The following is a 14,415-nucleotide window of genomic DNA, read 5'->3' on the forward strand; positions in this document are numbered from 1 at the left end:
TCTTTGCTATTCACAATAAAGTACCTGGAAGAGGGTTCAATGAACCACCTTCAAGCTGTCTCTCTACCGTTCCACTCTTGAATGGTGCACGGGGAAAATGAGCACTTAAATTTTTCTGAGAGACCACTGATTTCTCTTATTTTATCGTGATGATCATTTCTCCCTATGTAGATGGGTGCCAACAGAATGTTTTCGCTGTCAGAGGAGAAAACCGGTGATTGAAATTTCATGAGAATATCCTGTTGCAATCACAAACACCTTTGTTTTAATGAATGCCACTCCAATTCACGTATCATGTCTGTGGCACTATCTCTCCTATTTTGCAATAATAGAAAACGAGCTGCTCTTGTTTGTACTTTCTCTATGTCTTCCGTCAGTCCCACCTCATGCGGATCCCACACCTTACAGCAATACTCCAGAATAGGGCGGACAAGCGTGGTGTAAGCACTCTCTTTAGTAGACCTCTTACACCTTCTAAGTGTTCTGCCAATGAATTGCGGTCTTTGGTTTGCTCTACCCGCAATATTATCTACGTGATCGTTCCAATTTAGGTTATTTGTAATTGTAATCCCTAAGTGTTTAATTGAATTTAAAGCCTTCACATTTGTGTGACTTATCATAAAATCTAAATTTAGTGGATTTTTTTTAGTACTCATGTGAATAACTTCACACTTTTCTCTATTCAGGGTCATTGCCCCTTTTCGCACCAAACAGATATCTCATCTAAATCATTTTGCAATTTATTTTGGTCATTTGATGATTTTAGAAGATGGTAAATGACAGCATCATCTACAAACAATCTTAAGAGGGCTATCAGATTATCTCCTATGGAATTAATATAGATTAGGAACAATAGAGGGCCTATAACACTTCCTTTGGGAACGCCAGATATTACCTCTGTTTTACTCAATGATTTTCCATCTATTACTACAAACTGTGACCTCTCTGACAGGATATCATGAATCCAGTCGCACAACTGAGGTGATGTTTCATAGGCATGCAGTTTGGTTAGAAGACGATTGTGAGAAACGGTGTCGAAAGCCTTCTGGAAATCTAAAAATATGGAATCAATTTCACAACCCCTGTTGATAGCACTCATTACTTCATGAGTATAAAGAGCTAGTTGTGTTTTGCAAGAATGATATTTTCTGAATCCATGGTGATTTTGTGTAAATAAATAATTTTCTTCGAGGTAAATACAGTATTTGTTCCAAAACCCTACTGCAAATTGATGTTAGTGATATGGACCTTTAATTCAGCGGATTACTCCTACTTCCCTTTTTGGGTATTGGTGTGACTTGAGCAATTTTCCAATATTTGGGTATGAATACCTTTGTGAGTGAGCAGTTTATATAATTGCTAGATATGGTGGAATTGTATTCGCATACTCTGAGAGGAACCTGACTGGTATACAATCAGGAAAGGAGGCCTTGGATTTATTAAGTGATTTAAGCTGCTTTGTTACACCAAGGATATCTACTTCTATGTTTCTCATCTTGGCAGTTGTTCTTGATTGGAATTCAGGAGTATTTACTTCGTCTTCTTTGGTGAAGCAGTTTCGGAAAACTGTGTTTAATAACTCTGCATTAGTGGCACTGTCATCAGTGACGTCACTGTTATTATTTGAGCATGTCATGCCAGCATTCCACCATGCCATTGTTTCCTGGATGGTACTTGGTGGAATGTCAATGAATGAACCCACATGAAGTAGCTAGTTTGTTAAACAAAAAGAACTCAATTTGTTGACCAGGGTCTGATATTACATCTGTTGGGCATCCAAACCTTGAAATTCATGTAGTCAAAATTGCATGTTCAACTGTCTCTGCAGAAATATCCATAACCTGTCAATAGCTGTGAGAATATATTTAAATCCTTCCACTGGGGATAGTGGCCGTATAAGGTCTATGCCAACAAGAGATAAATGGCAGGTCAGTTCTTGAAAGATCAACTGCCAAGACGAAAAGGTTTCAAACCACAAATGGCAATCAAGTTGTGCTTCTAGCCAAACATATCTGTCTGTTACGATATCATGTTGGCTCCAGAATGTAGAAGGACAAGAATTGTGTCACAAACCTGTTTCCTACAATGGAAAGGTATGAAATGTCAGGGTCAATTCTGAGAAATGTCACACCAGATGAGGAAGTTGTACATAGTTTATTGTTTTATATGCACTCCTGTCATTCTTCCATAAGTGAAACCTTCAGGACAGGGATTGGAAATTAAAGACAACCTTTGGTGTAGGTCAGACTTGAACACAATGGTTTCGAAGTGGACAACATCTGAGCACCTTAATACAATGTTTATTTAATAGCTCTTTTATCTTACACAGGCACAGATTGGCATGAATGCAACACAATCCAGTGAAATACTCTTATACACCAGCCTTAAGTCTCTTTGATACATTATTGGCAGTTTACAAATATGCAGCAAAATATTTGGCAAATTTGGAGTTACTGCATTAACACACTCTTTAACAAACTCGAGTAATTAAATCCTTTCAAACCAAAATCTTTAGCTAAACCTGAGTTAATCCAAAACATTTAATGTCATCATTACAACTTAATGAAAGAGCATTATTAAAACTTAAAAACTTTAGCAAATACTATTAATTTTGAAATTGGTCTATAGAGCCAGTGTAGCTCCCAACAGAATGTAACCCAGACCCCAGGCACTGCTCCTTCTGGGAAAATTATTTACACAGTTAAGTGTACTAAATGGATATGGATAGACAAAATTAATATTTGGACAGAAGCCTTACTATCAATATACTAATAACATTGGAATTGGTGAGCAGAGCAAGAGCAGCTCCCAGTTAAACTTAACCCAAACCTCAGGCACTGCTCCTTCTTGTGAAATTATTTACACAGTTAAGAATACTGAAATAGAAAATGATAAGCAAAATTAACATTCAGTCAAGGGCAGAAGCCCTATTAGTAAAATATTGTTGACCATGAAATTGGTCATTGGAGCAAGTGTAGCTGCTGGTTGAGCTTAACCCAGACCTTGGGCACAGCCCCTACTTCTGAAATTATTTACTCAGTTAAGAAAACCAAAACAGACAAGGAATAGGAAAATTAAAATTTACTCTCAGGCAGAAGCCCTATTAACAAAATACTATTAACTATGAAATTGGTCAGCACAGCAAGTGTAGTTCCCAGTTGAACACAACCCAGACCTCAGGCACTACCCCTATGTGAAATTCTTTCTAGTATTAAATATACTAATATAGAAAAACACACACAATTAATGAACTTAAGCCTTCTTAAAATCATACAACTGTCTAACAATTAAAACTTCTTAATCTGATATATAATAAGCAACACACAGTCCACACCAAGCAAGACATTGGGCACTGCCCTATCATAAGAAAAATGACCACAGTGAGTAGAAAGTACCAAATATGTTAAGCTACTATTGGTTAAGTGTTAAGTTAAACAAGTAATTCATGGGCAAGTAAGTAATGAATTTTAATGAGTGTCACCCAAAGGGAACTTGCTGTCTTCCAAACAAATTTAACTAAAAATGCATTAAGTACAATGTCAGGAAACTCAAGGAAATCAGAAAATGTTACAGAATGGGATGTACCCATCCATCACTGAGTACATAAATACACACATACATACCCAAGTTAAAAGAAGTTACCCTGGAGCTGGGAAAGAGCTTCAATAACCCTTAAAGTAAGTTTCTGCAGCCCCAAAGGGTTACAAGGGGTCTACAGATTTGTACAGTCTCAGGAATTAAATCTTGCTTGTTCCCTCACACCTCTGCATCATGCCCACACTTGATGCCAATCAGTTTCACATGCTTCTACAACAGAGAATAGACACAGTTAAAGACGATGCAACTTTAATATTTGCTGAGAACACCTCCACATGGCTACCTTAGCTACAGTTTGTCACTTCTCTCCTGAGAAGACAGCAACGCAGTGACTTGCCCATCCACAAGTGACTTGACATACCTTCAGCCTGTTCCAGAACTGCTGCCTGCTTGACAACCCAGGCCCAGTGATCTACCAAGTGAGCTCAGTGACACCAAAGCACTTACTGCCAAGCTTAAGATCAACACCCCCTGTGTCCTGTAACCAACCTCTTCCTTGACCCATGAGTCCTTATGAAGTTTTTGCAGGTGTGCACATGCATATCAACTGGCAGGAGGCTAAAGTCTTTGCACCAGCAATGCGCTGCTGGCAAGTATTTACATGTTACAGGGTGGACTATACCAAACCATACAGACATAAGCTGAAAGGAGCTGTCCTGGAGCTGGGCATGGGCTTAAAGCGACCTTTAAGGTAAGTTTCTCCAGCACTGATGGGCTACAAGGGCCCATAAATACATACGACTGCAGGAGGTAAACCTTGCCTGTTCCCACATGCTCACTTCAAGATGGCGCACAGTAAAATTGTAACATATTCAAAGCCCACAAAAACTGATACAAATATGAGACTATTATGTGCGAAATGTGTAAAAAATTTTGGCGATAAGGACAATCTGTGCTACTCGTGTGCTGTAAAAGTAAATAACTGTAAAGGTATGTTTACATGATCAAAAACGAAGAACTCTGTTTTGGTGCCACATGGCGATCACAAACTCTTAGCAGACTCAGCATCGAAAGATGAAATAATTAAAGTGTTGAAAGAGGATAGAAATGTTCTGTTAGTGAGAATAAGCGAGCTAGAGCAAGAACGAAGCAAATATGTAAGCAGTGAAAAGTGGTGTACCGTAAAAAGTGCATCGAACACACACAATTTAAAATCGCAACTAAAAATGCACTCGTGTTATAATGTATCTACAATGCCAATGGTATCCAGAAAAAGTGCGTCTAAACAAGTAAGTGCACCTTCAGATAAAGAAACTGTTCTGATGTCAGCTGGTAAAGAGCCAATGCAATGTGTAAGTGTAACTGAAGGCAGTGTTTACACGGCAATCAGCGAAAACGAAACTGTAATGAACGATTCCAATAGTGTTCCAGAAGATAAAGCACCTGAACATATGAAACAAAGTTAAGAGTTAAGGAATGCAGTACGGAATCCGAAAGTTTTAATAGTGAGTGACAGCCAAGGCACATACTGCAGAAACATTCTGGAGACAAAACTAGACACAAAATATGACATTCAAAGTTTTATTAAACCAAATGCTCCTCTCTGTTAAGTTTTTAATCGAACTGACAAATTAGCAGAAGACTTGAACGCAAGTGATACTCTTATATTAATGGCAGGGTCGTACGATACTGAAGACTCCTACAACAACATTGTGGAAAGCATTGATAATGTGTACCAAGTGTTCTCCAATTCAGTAACAAGACAAATATCATTTTGCATCCAGTTCCCAAAAGATTCGACAAAGAATATATAAACAAAAAAATTGACATGGTTAATCATCATTTAGTTCAAACAGTGAACTGCTCAAAATCTTGCAACAAAAGTAGAATATCCATAAACTTTGAAATAGAAAGACTGTCTCGTGATAAATTCACACATCACAGATTCCACTTGAACAGACAGGGGAAGGAGCAAGTATGCAATAGACTGTCTTCATTAATTAAAATTAAAAGACATACAAACCAGATGCATGTATCTCTGAATCGACCAGTCTACCTGAAGAAATCAGTGTTTGACCAAAATAAATACAATGTCAAAACCAGTGCAATACAAGTGCCTAAAATGAAACAAATGCTACTTGACAAGTGGATTACCACTAGAAGCACCACAGCACACGAAAGGCAGGGCCCAGAATCCAGGGAACCGGCTAGCAAGAAGACACCACTCACACCTCAAATCTAGGAGGATTTTTTACAGCTCACAATACTAAATGTAAAAAAGAGGTAAGTGGTCAAGCAAGACACAATATAGTCCCTGATATTACTTTAAATTGTTCCACAAGAATGTTCGGTCTCTTTCCAATAAACTGAAGGAAATACAAATCTTGTTAAATGATATGAGTGATATTTCTGTTTTATGCTTTACTGAGCACTGGCTAAATAGACATGATAGAACTAGCACACCTACCTCAGTTTAAATTAGCTGCCACATTTTGTAGAGAAGTACACAGGCATGGTGGTAGCTGCCATATATGTTCGAGAAGATATAGACTTCACTAACATAACCAAATTTGACAGCTTATCTAAAGAAAGAGACATAGAACTCTCTATAGTAGAACTGCCAACTAGCAATTATGTAATCATCTGTGTATATAGGTCACCAACTGCCGATAAAAAAAGTTTTTTATAATCATATGGAAGAGCTGTTAGAGGACTTCAACACCCGTAAAAAAATATTATCATGTGTGGAGATTTCAATGTTGATTTCTACAAACCCAGTAAATTTAAAGATGAAATCAAAGACTTACTGAAGTCCTTTAACCTAAAACCAACTACAACCAACCCAACTCGCATAACCACTACTTCTGCAACAACCATAGATCAGGTGTTTGTAAATACAGATAAATATATCTGCAACACACAGACTGCAAACACTGATTTAATGATCACAATGCCCAAATACTAACAATCGCTATTCCAGGAAACATGAAAGCCCAGAAAACTACAGCTATTGTGAGGAAGTTTAATAATGAAAACATAGATTACTTTTGTTCTCTCTTGAGAAGACAAATCTGGACATGTTTACAGTTCAAACAACACAGATGACAAGTTTGACAAATTTATGGTCACATACAAACATTTTTTTGAAATAGCCTTTTCCTAAACAAATGTCACATATAAATTCTGTGCACAATCCAAATAAATGGATCACAACAGGAATAAAAATATCATACCAGAATAAAAGGAACTTACATGAATACTCAAAGCAAACCACAAAGCCTGTATTTATCAACTACTTTAAACAATATAAACAAATACTTAGAAAGGTTATAACAAAATCAAAGAAAATGGAAAAAGACAATCAAATAAAAAATTCCAGAAATAAGACTAAAGCAACCTGGAGTATCATAAAAAGAGAAACAGGTACTACATCATTAGCCCACAAAAATATAGAACTTCATGAAAACAACAATAAAATAATCAACCCCACAGTAGTGGCTAATAAATTTAACAACTACTTTTCTAATGTAGCACACCACCTGATTACCAAACATTAAAACTCACAACCAGACAGCAATACACTCCAGTCAGATAAAAAAATTCTTACAAGAACCCTATTCATGTCTCCAACAACACCTGAGGAATTATCTGTCATTATAAAAAGGTTACCCAATAAGTATTCAGCAGGTACTGATGAAATACCAGATATTATCATCAAAGCAAGTGTAACATCTGTCGTAGAACCATTGACGAATATTTTCAGTTCATCATTCGTGAGTGGTATATTCCCAAAAAATCTGAAAACGGTAAAAGTGACACCACTGCACAAGAAAGGGGACAAACATGAAGCTGCAAACTATAGACCTGTATCAGTATTGTCAGGCTTTGGTAAAATTCTTGAAAAAATATTTCTTAGAAGGCTGACAGCCTTTCTAAATAAAGAAAACGTAATAAATGATGCACAACACGGAGTCAGAACTGGCAGATCAACACAGTCAGCTATTTATACCTTCTTAAATGAAATTCTAACTGCAGTAGATAATAAGCAACATGTGTCTGGCATATTTCTTGACCTTAGTAAAGCCTTTGATGTAATTGATCATAATACTCTGTTGCAGAAGCTATGTAATTATGGAATACGAGGCCTGCCAAACAAGTGGATACATTCCTACCTTCATGACCATCAACAGACCACTCAAATAAAATACAAAGACATAAAAACACAAAAAATTGTAATTTTTACAGTAATGCACAAAACATTATGTAAAATTGATGGAAAAACTGTCTCAACAGTGAGCGACACAAAATTTTTAGGTACACATATTCAGTAAAACCTAAAATGGGAGACACATCTTAACCATGTAAATAAAAAGCTAAACACACAATGTACCATGGCAGTATTCAGTCATTGCTGATGTACGGCATTATCTTTTGGGGGAGCTCCGTAGGTACAAACAAAACATTTAGGCTACAGAAAAAGATTGTTAGAACAATAAACCATGCTAAGTACAGAGACTCCTGTAGACCAATATTTAAAAATCTCAATATACTGCCTCTTCCTTGCTTATATATGTGTGAAATATTAAATTTCACAAAAGGAAGTACTTTAAAAGATGGAAATATCTTCAAGTATAACTGTGATTACCACCCTCATGATACTAGGCAGAAGCATTACTCGCATGTCAATACAGTAAGTACAAACATTTGTAAGAGAGGAGTGGGTCATACTGGCATAATGCAGTACAATCGCATGCCATCCTATTTGAAACAGATGCAAAATTTACAAAAGTTTAAAGTGAAACTGAAAGAGTACTTGCTTGACCACTGCTTCTAGGTATTCTGTTTCTGAGTTTTTAGAGTATCAGAAAAGTGTAGTGTAACTGCTCAAATAGTCTTAATGAGTCTATCATTTTAGTTAATTATATTAACTTTGTCATCAATATTCAACATGTATTCAATAATTTTTAATTATTTATCCTTTCAAAATAACAATGTGTATGGTGTTGTATATACTGTACAATCCTGACTTGTCCCACATCGTTTGTGCAAAATATGTACCTAAACACGATTTACAGGACCAATAAAGAAATACAAATACACACTAATGCCAACCAATTCCAAATGCTTCTACAACAGAGAAAAGACACTGTTAAATACTATGCAACTTTAATATTCCCTGAGAACACCTCCACATGGCTACCTTAGGTACACAAATAACTGCCTCTAATAATTCCACCATGTGCACACACCTCCTTTTTTAAAAACCTACACGAGTGAGTGCTTACAATCCTGCAGACTCACATGGAATCCACAGACAAATGTAACATCAACATCCACTCTTAAGGTAATATTTGAGGGGGGGGGGGGGGGGGGAGACAACCTCACCAGTTGCTACTCCCAGTCAGTCCCTTCTGCATCTCCTAACTTAATTTGGCTTAAGCAAACCTTGCTCCTTTTGTGGGCTTGCATATCCTCAGCAATGATCAACAACATGAGAAGGCAGAAGGGAATGGAAGGTACTGCATTAAAGACACACAATGTGTATCCATGGGACATGTGGCCTGTAAATGAAAAAAATGTCATGATGACCCCTCCATTAGCAAGATTCTGGACTAGTCCCTCATTCAGATCTCTGGGAGGGGACTGCCAAGGGGGACATGACCATAGGATAAAGACTGAATAACCAATGAAAGGATAATGTATGAGCTGGGGTGCAGATTGTCAGAAGTTTGAATGTGGTAGGGAAGCTAGAAAACCTGAAAAGGGAAATGCTAAGGTTCAGTCTAGATATGCTGGAAAGAAGGCAAGGACTTCCAGTCAGACAAGTACACGGCAATATCAACAGCAGCAGCAAATGGTATAATGGGGTTACAAATCATTATGAACAGTAAGGTGGGGCAGAGAGTGAGTTACTGTGAACAGTGGAAGGGTTGTTCTCATCAGAACTGACAGTAAACCAACACCAACAACAATAGTTCACAAGCAGAAGATGAAGAGACAGAGAAAGTATATCAGGATATTGAATGGGTAATCCAGTACATAAAGTGAGATGAAAATCTAACAGTCATGGTGGACTGGAATGTGACTGTAAGGAGTAGAGGAAAGCGTTATGGGAGAATATGGGCTTGGGACAGGGAATGAAGTAGGAGAAAGACTAACTGAGTTTTGCAATAAATTTCAGATTGAAATAGTGAATACCCTGTTAAAGAATGACAAGAGGAGGAGGTATACTTGGAATAGGCTGGGAAATACAGGAAGATTTCAACTAGCTCACATCATGATCGGGCACAGATCCCGAAATCAGATACTGGAATCTAAGGCATACCCAGGGTCAGATATAGACTCAGTTCAAAATTTGGTAATGACGAAGAGTAGGCTGAAGTTTAAGAGATTAATACAGAAGAATTAATGGACAAAGAAGTGGGATGTAGAAGTACTAAGGGATGAAGAGAAATGCTTGTAATTCTCTGAGGCAATAGATACTGCTATAATGAATAGTTCAATAGGCTGTCCAGTTGAAGATAAATGGACATCTCATAAAGGGCAGTCACAGAAGTTGGAGAGAAAAATGAAGATACAAGGAAGCTGATTGTGAAGAAACCATGGATAACAGAAGAAATGCTTCGGTTGACAGATAAAAGAAGGAAGTACCAAAATGTTCAGGGAAATTCAGAAATACAAGTTCCTTAGGAATGAAATAAACAGGAAGTGCAGGAAGCTAAGGCAAAATGGCTACATAAAAAATGGGAAGAAATCAAAAAAGAAAGGATTGTCAGAAGGACTTACTCAGTATATAGAAAAGTCAAATTGCAAGGGCAATAACATTAGGAATGCAATGGGAGTTCCACTGTCAAACACAGAAGAGAGAGTGGGTAGGTGGACAGAGTACACTAAGCACCTCTATAAGAAGGAAGACTTACTTGGTGATATGATAGAAGAAGAAACAGGAGTCAATGGAAAGGCATAGGGGATCCAGTATTAGAATCAGGATTTAGAAGAACTTTGGAAGACATAAAATCAAATAAAATGAGGCCCAAGATACAGATAACATTCCATCACAATTTCTAAACCATTGGGGCAAGTGGCAACAAAAGATTATTCTCGCAATTAATACTGGATAGGATTATTTGTAACCAGGAGAACAAGAACTTTTCAGAAAATCTGGACTCTTTATTGCCTATTAGCTAATAACTTGCTCTTCTGTGTGACAAAATTAAATATAGGATACCTAAAACCAGTAAAGACAAGAGACAGGCAAGGCAGCACACATTTCTTCAATCCTTAGGTCCTAGCAATTTGTCTATCTAATCTTGCTACAGCTTTACATGGCGGGCTTTCCTTTCTGCGAAAGAACTATTACCTTATCAAAGTTTGTCAAACGTTTTGCTACATGAAAAATAGAAATGTCGTTGTCTAATACTGAAAAAGCTGTTAATGCGAATAGTACCCAAGACTGGTATGGTTTCTTGATCTGATAACGTCTATTTTGGATAAAACAAAGGCCTTTCTAATATTGCAGCAACTGTAACACACCAAATAAGCGAGACTGTTTTGGCAATGATGATCATTTTTATAATACAACAGAATATAATTCACGCAGTAGCAACACGAATACCTATTTAGCCAACTATAAGCAAAAAGCTTTACATTAGCAAATAGTTTCACATTTCATTTATATGCTCCAGTTTCTCATGCACGAGACCGAAAAGTAGAACAACGAAATTTTGGAATCGTCATAGTCTTCCACAATTTGTGTTCCAACAAACAGTTTTGTCATCACTAATTCTGTAACTATTCCTACGACTGTCAAAACTCATTCTCCCGTTAACTTTACTAACCCTTCCACAATCACCGGTTTAGTTATCCAGCGATTATTCTCCGGTTAGGTGTTATTACGTGTTCGTACAATGCGTTTTCCACGCTACTCCCAGAATGGAACTTAAGCAGCTGCTAGCTGGGGACTAAAACTGGCCCTATCTCATCTAGCGATCTGGCCAAAAAATTTCTGTCAAAATTTCACTTTCTTAGATACAACAAGGAGATAATACGTAATCTTTCTTACCTGTTAGTCGTTTATTTCCACTCTGGTAATCTGAATCTATGGATTTTGCTAATAATTTTAACGACACTGAACAGTCGCAAACCGAATCAACCACATAAACAAGCAGCAATTGGCATTCACCGGTTTGCCTTTATTCCGCTCAGCTCGTGTAGCCCCGTCCCGTTTTGTCTGCAGGAAAGTTTATTTCTAGATGTGACGAGGATTCCCCTGGAAGAGACATCACGTACACTATGCACGCGTTCAATAACCAACTTATAATTCATTAAGAATTCAACTTAGAATGTGTTCAAAAACCAGCGGGGGAGGATTTCAAAATCATATGAATAATCGATAGACCGACGCGCGCTGAATGCTAGGTGCTTTGTGAAACAAGGTTTTCTCCACAAGAATAAGAATTTGTCCCCTTGCCCCGAAATTGCCGCCTGGTTCAGATACCCCCGGTTTGCCGGCATCCCCCACTAAATCCGGGTCTGCTGCGCACGCTCCAATCTGGCGCCTTCGGTGCGCCAGTCAAATTTTTCCGGGTACCCCATGTGGCTGGTTGCTGCTACATACTCAGTCACAGTTCTGTAGCCAGTAAAGGGAGAAGGTACCACTCATACGCAACTCAAATGCGCTTGTGCATGAGCCCACTTGTTACTGATTAAATGAGTCTAATGTAAACAGTTATGACGTCATGCTCATTGGAGGCAATTTGTTGTTATGAAGCATTGCATAGTCTTCCGAAAGCCTTTGACACATTTTGCTGGCTAAAATGGCTCTGAGCACTATGGGACTTAACATCTGTGGTCATCAGTCCCCTAGAACTCAGAACTACTTAAACTTAACTAACCGAAGGACATCACACACATCCATGCCCGTGGCAGGATTCGAACCTGCGACCGTAGCAGTCGCACGGTACCGCACTGAGCACCTAGAACCGCTAGACCACCACCATTTTGCTGTTCACAGATGCTTGTACGAGTACTGTATTATTATATAGGGCGCATTTCCTTTGCAATTTAAGTTTTATTTTCGTTTTTTTCCTCTCGTTCATGTTTTAATGCTGCAGTATTTTTCTGCAGTAGCGGGATACAGTAATATCCTTTGTTACAGTATTGGTTCTTACCAGTCAAAATTACAAAAATTTAACTGAAAACTAAAACAACGAAAAATTCCCTGAATTCTAAAAAATTCCTGGGTTTTTCGCGGTTTTCTCCCAGTTGAAAAAATTCCCGGGTTTTTCCCGAATCACGCAGTTGTCCCGGGTTGTATACACCCTGAAAATGCATTTTGTGCTGCAGCTTCAGTTGTAACTTACATTTGAGTATTACAGAGCTTTAGTAGTAGTATTCTCATTCTAAAAAGTCATTCGCCCTAAATTTCAATGTACACACATGAACAATTCTGTAATAAATTAAAAGCCTATATCCAGATTCCAGGAGGAGGAAAATGCTCTGCTAACTATGTCAACTAAATCTGCATTTGTGAGTTACAGTTACTGTAGTGTACATTACAACTATCGTACTGTGTTACATTTAGTTTGCCTTTGAACAAGAGAGTATGTTGTCTGCATTTGTCATAAATTAACACCATTTTCCTCTTCATAAGTGATCATAACATTCCAGGAATTCAGTTATTTATATCTCAGGTTTTTCTGTTGCTTTAAAAGAAATCTCATTTTGCATACTAATTGCTTCCGTTCTTGTAATACATGCAGTATAACACATACTGAAAAAAACCCAGCAAGCTTAGCTTGAAATTATTTTTTACTGTTGTGTAAAACATTTTACACCAGTTATAATACATGTCAACTGTGATTGCTGTTTTCAGGCACTGGATGAGCTAGTTGCTGTTCATAAGTAGCTGGAAATTGTCCTGCCTGTCAGGCAACTGGAAGCTCAAATGACTGTGTGTGTTGAGAAGGCTACCAAGAGATGTGCGTCATAGATACCAAGGGCACCTCATGTATTATTTCCTCCTATGGATACAGTCTCCTCTACGGGAGGTATAGGATCTATCATTCATCTGCTTGATTGTGATGGGCATGTCAGTGTAGGAAGCAATGACAATGGAGAATTCAGGGCATTACATGCAGTCCCCTAACCAACAAATTAAGAGGGCTATCTTCCACTGAAGCAGATTGAACCACTGAGACACACTTGACCTGTTGGAAAGCCTACCATGTCCCCTATCAATGGGGGGCAAACACAAAAGGGAAGGATCAGCAGTTCAAAGTGTGGCGAATGATGAAACCTATAGGGAAAATGAAGAAAGGGATGGGGACTATCAATTTATTCATTTAATATGTATGCCAGGAGGCTGAATTCAACGTATTCAAGAGTTCTGTTACGGTAACCATTGACGAAAGATGGTAAAACCAACTCAAGATTGTGGTGCCCATTAGAACAAACAATGCCTGTTGTCTGGGCACAAAGTCATCCTTGGAGCATTCTAATGACTGGCATATATGGTTGAGAAGACCAACTTTGTCCACAGAATTTCAACAGAACTCACAATCTGTAGCATTATGTCCAGAGCTGATGGCTGCCTCGTGATTTTGAGTTGAGAATATGGCTAACATGGAAGCCAACTTACATGTTCCTCTTTACCTGGTGCGAAAATAAGTTCTTTGTAAGGCAAAAAAGAGAGAGTTCAGTTTAAGAAATATGTAAGCATTGTTGATTGACATCAGAGCTATTTCAGGAGTGACAGATTTTGCATCGTTTTGTGTTCAATTACTGAAGAGAGTCAGAGGAAACTACTACAGTACCCATGTTTACATCACAAGTCTAAAGTGTGAATGAAAAACATTAACTATAATGGAAGTGCAAACA

The sequence above is a fragment of the Schistocerca gregaria genome, chromosome 6, assembly GCF_023897955.1.
Source record: "Schistocerca gregaria isolate iqSchGreg1 chromosome 6, iqSchGreg1.2, whole genome shotgun sequence".
In the NCBI taxonomy this organism is placed as follows: Eukaryota; Metazoa; Arthropoda; class Insecta; order Orthoptera; family Acrididae; genus Schistocerca; species Schistocerca gregaria.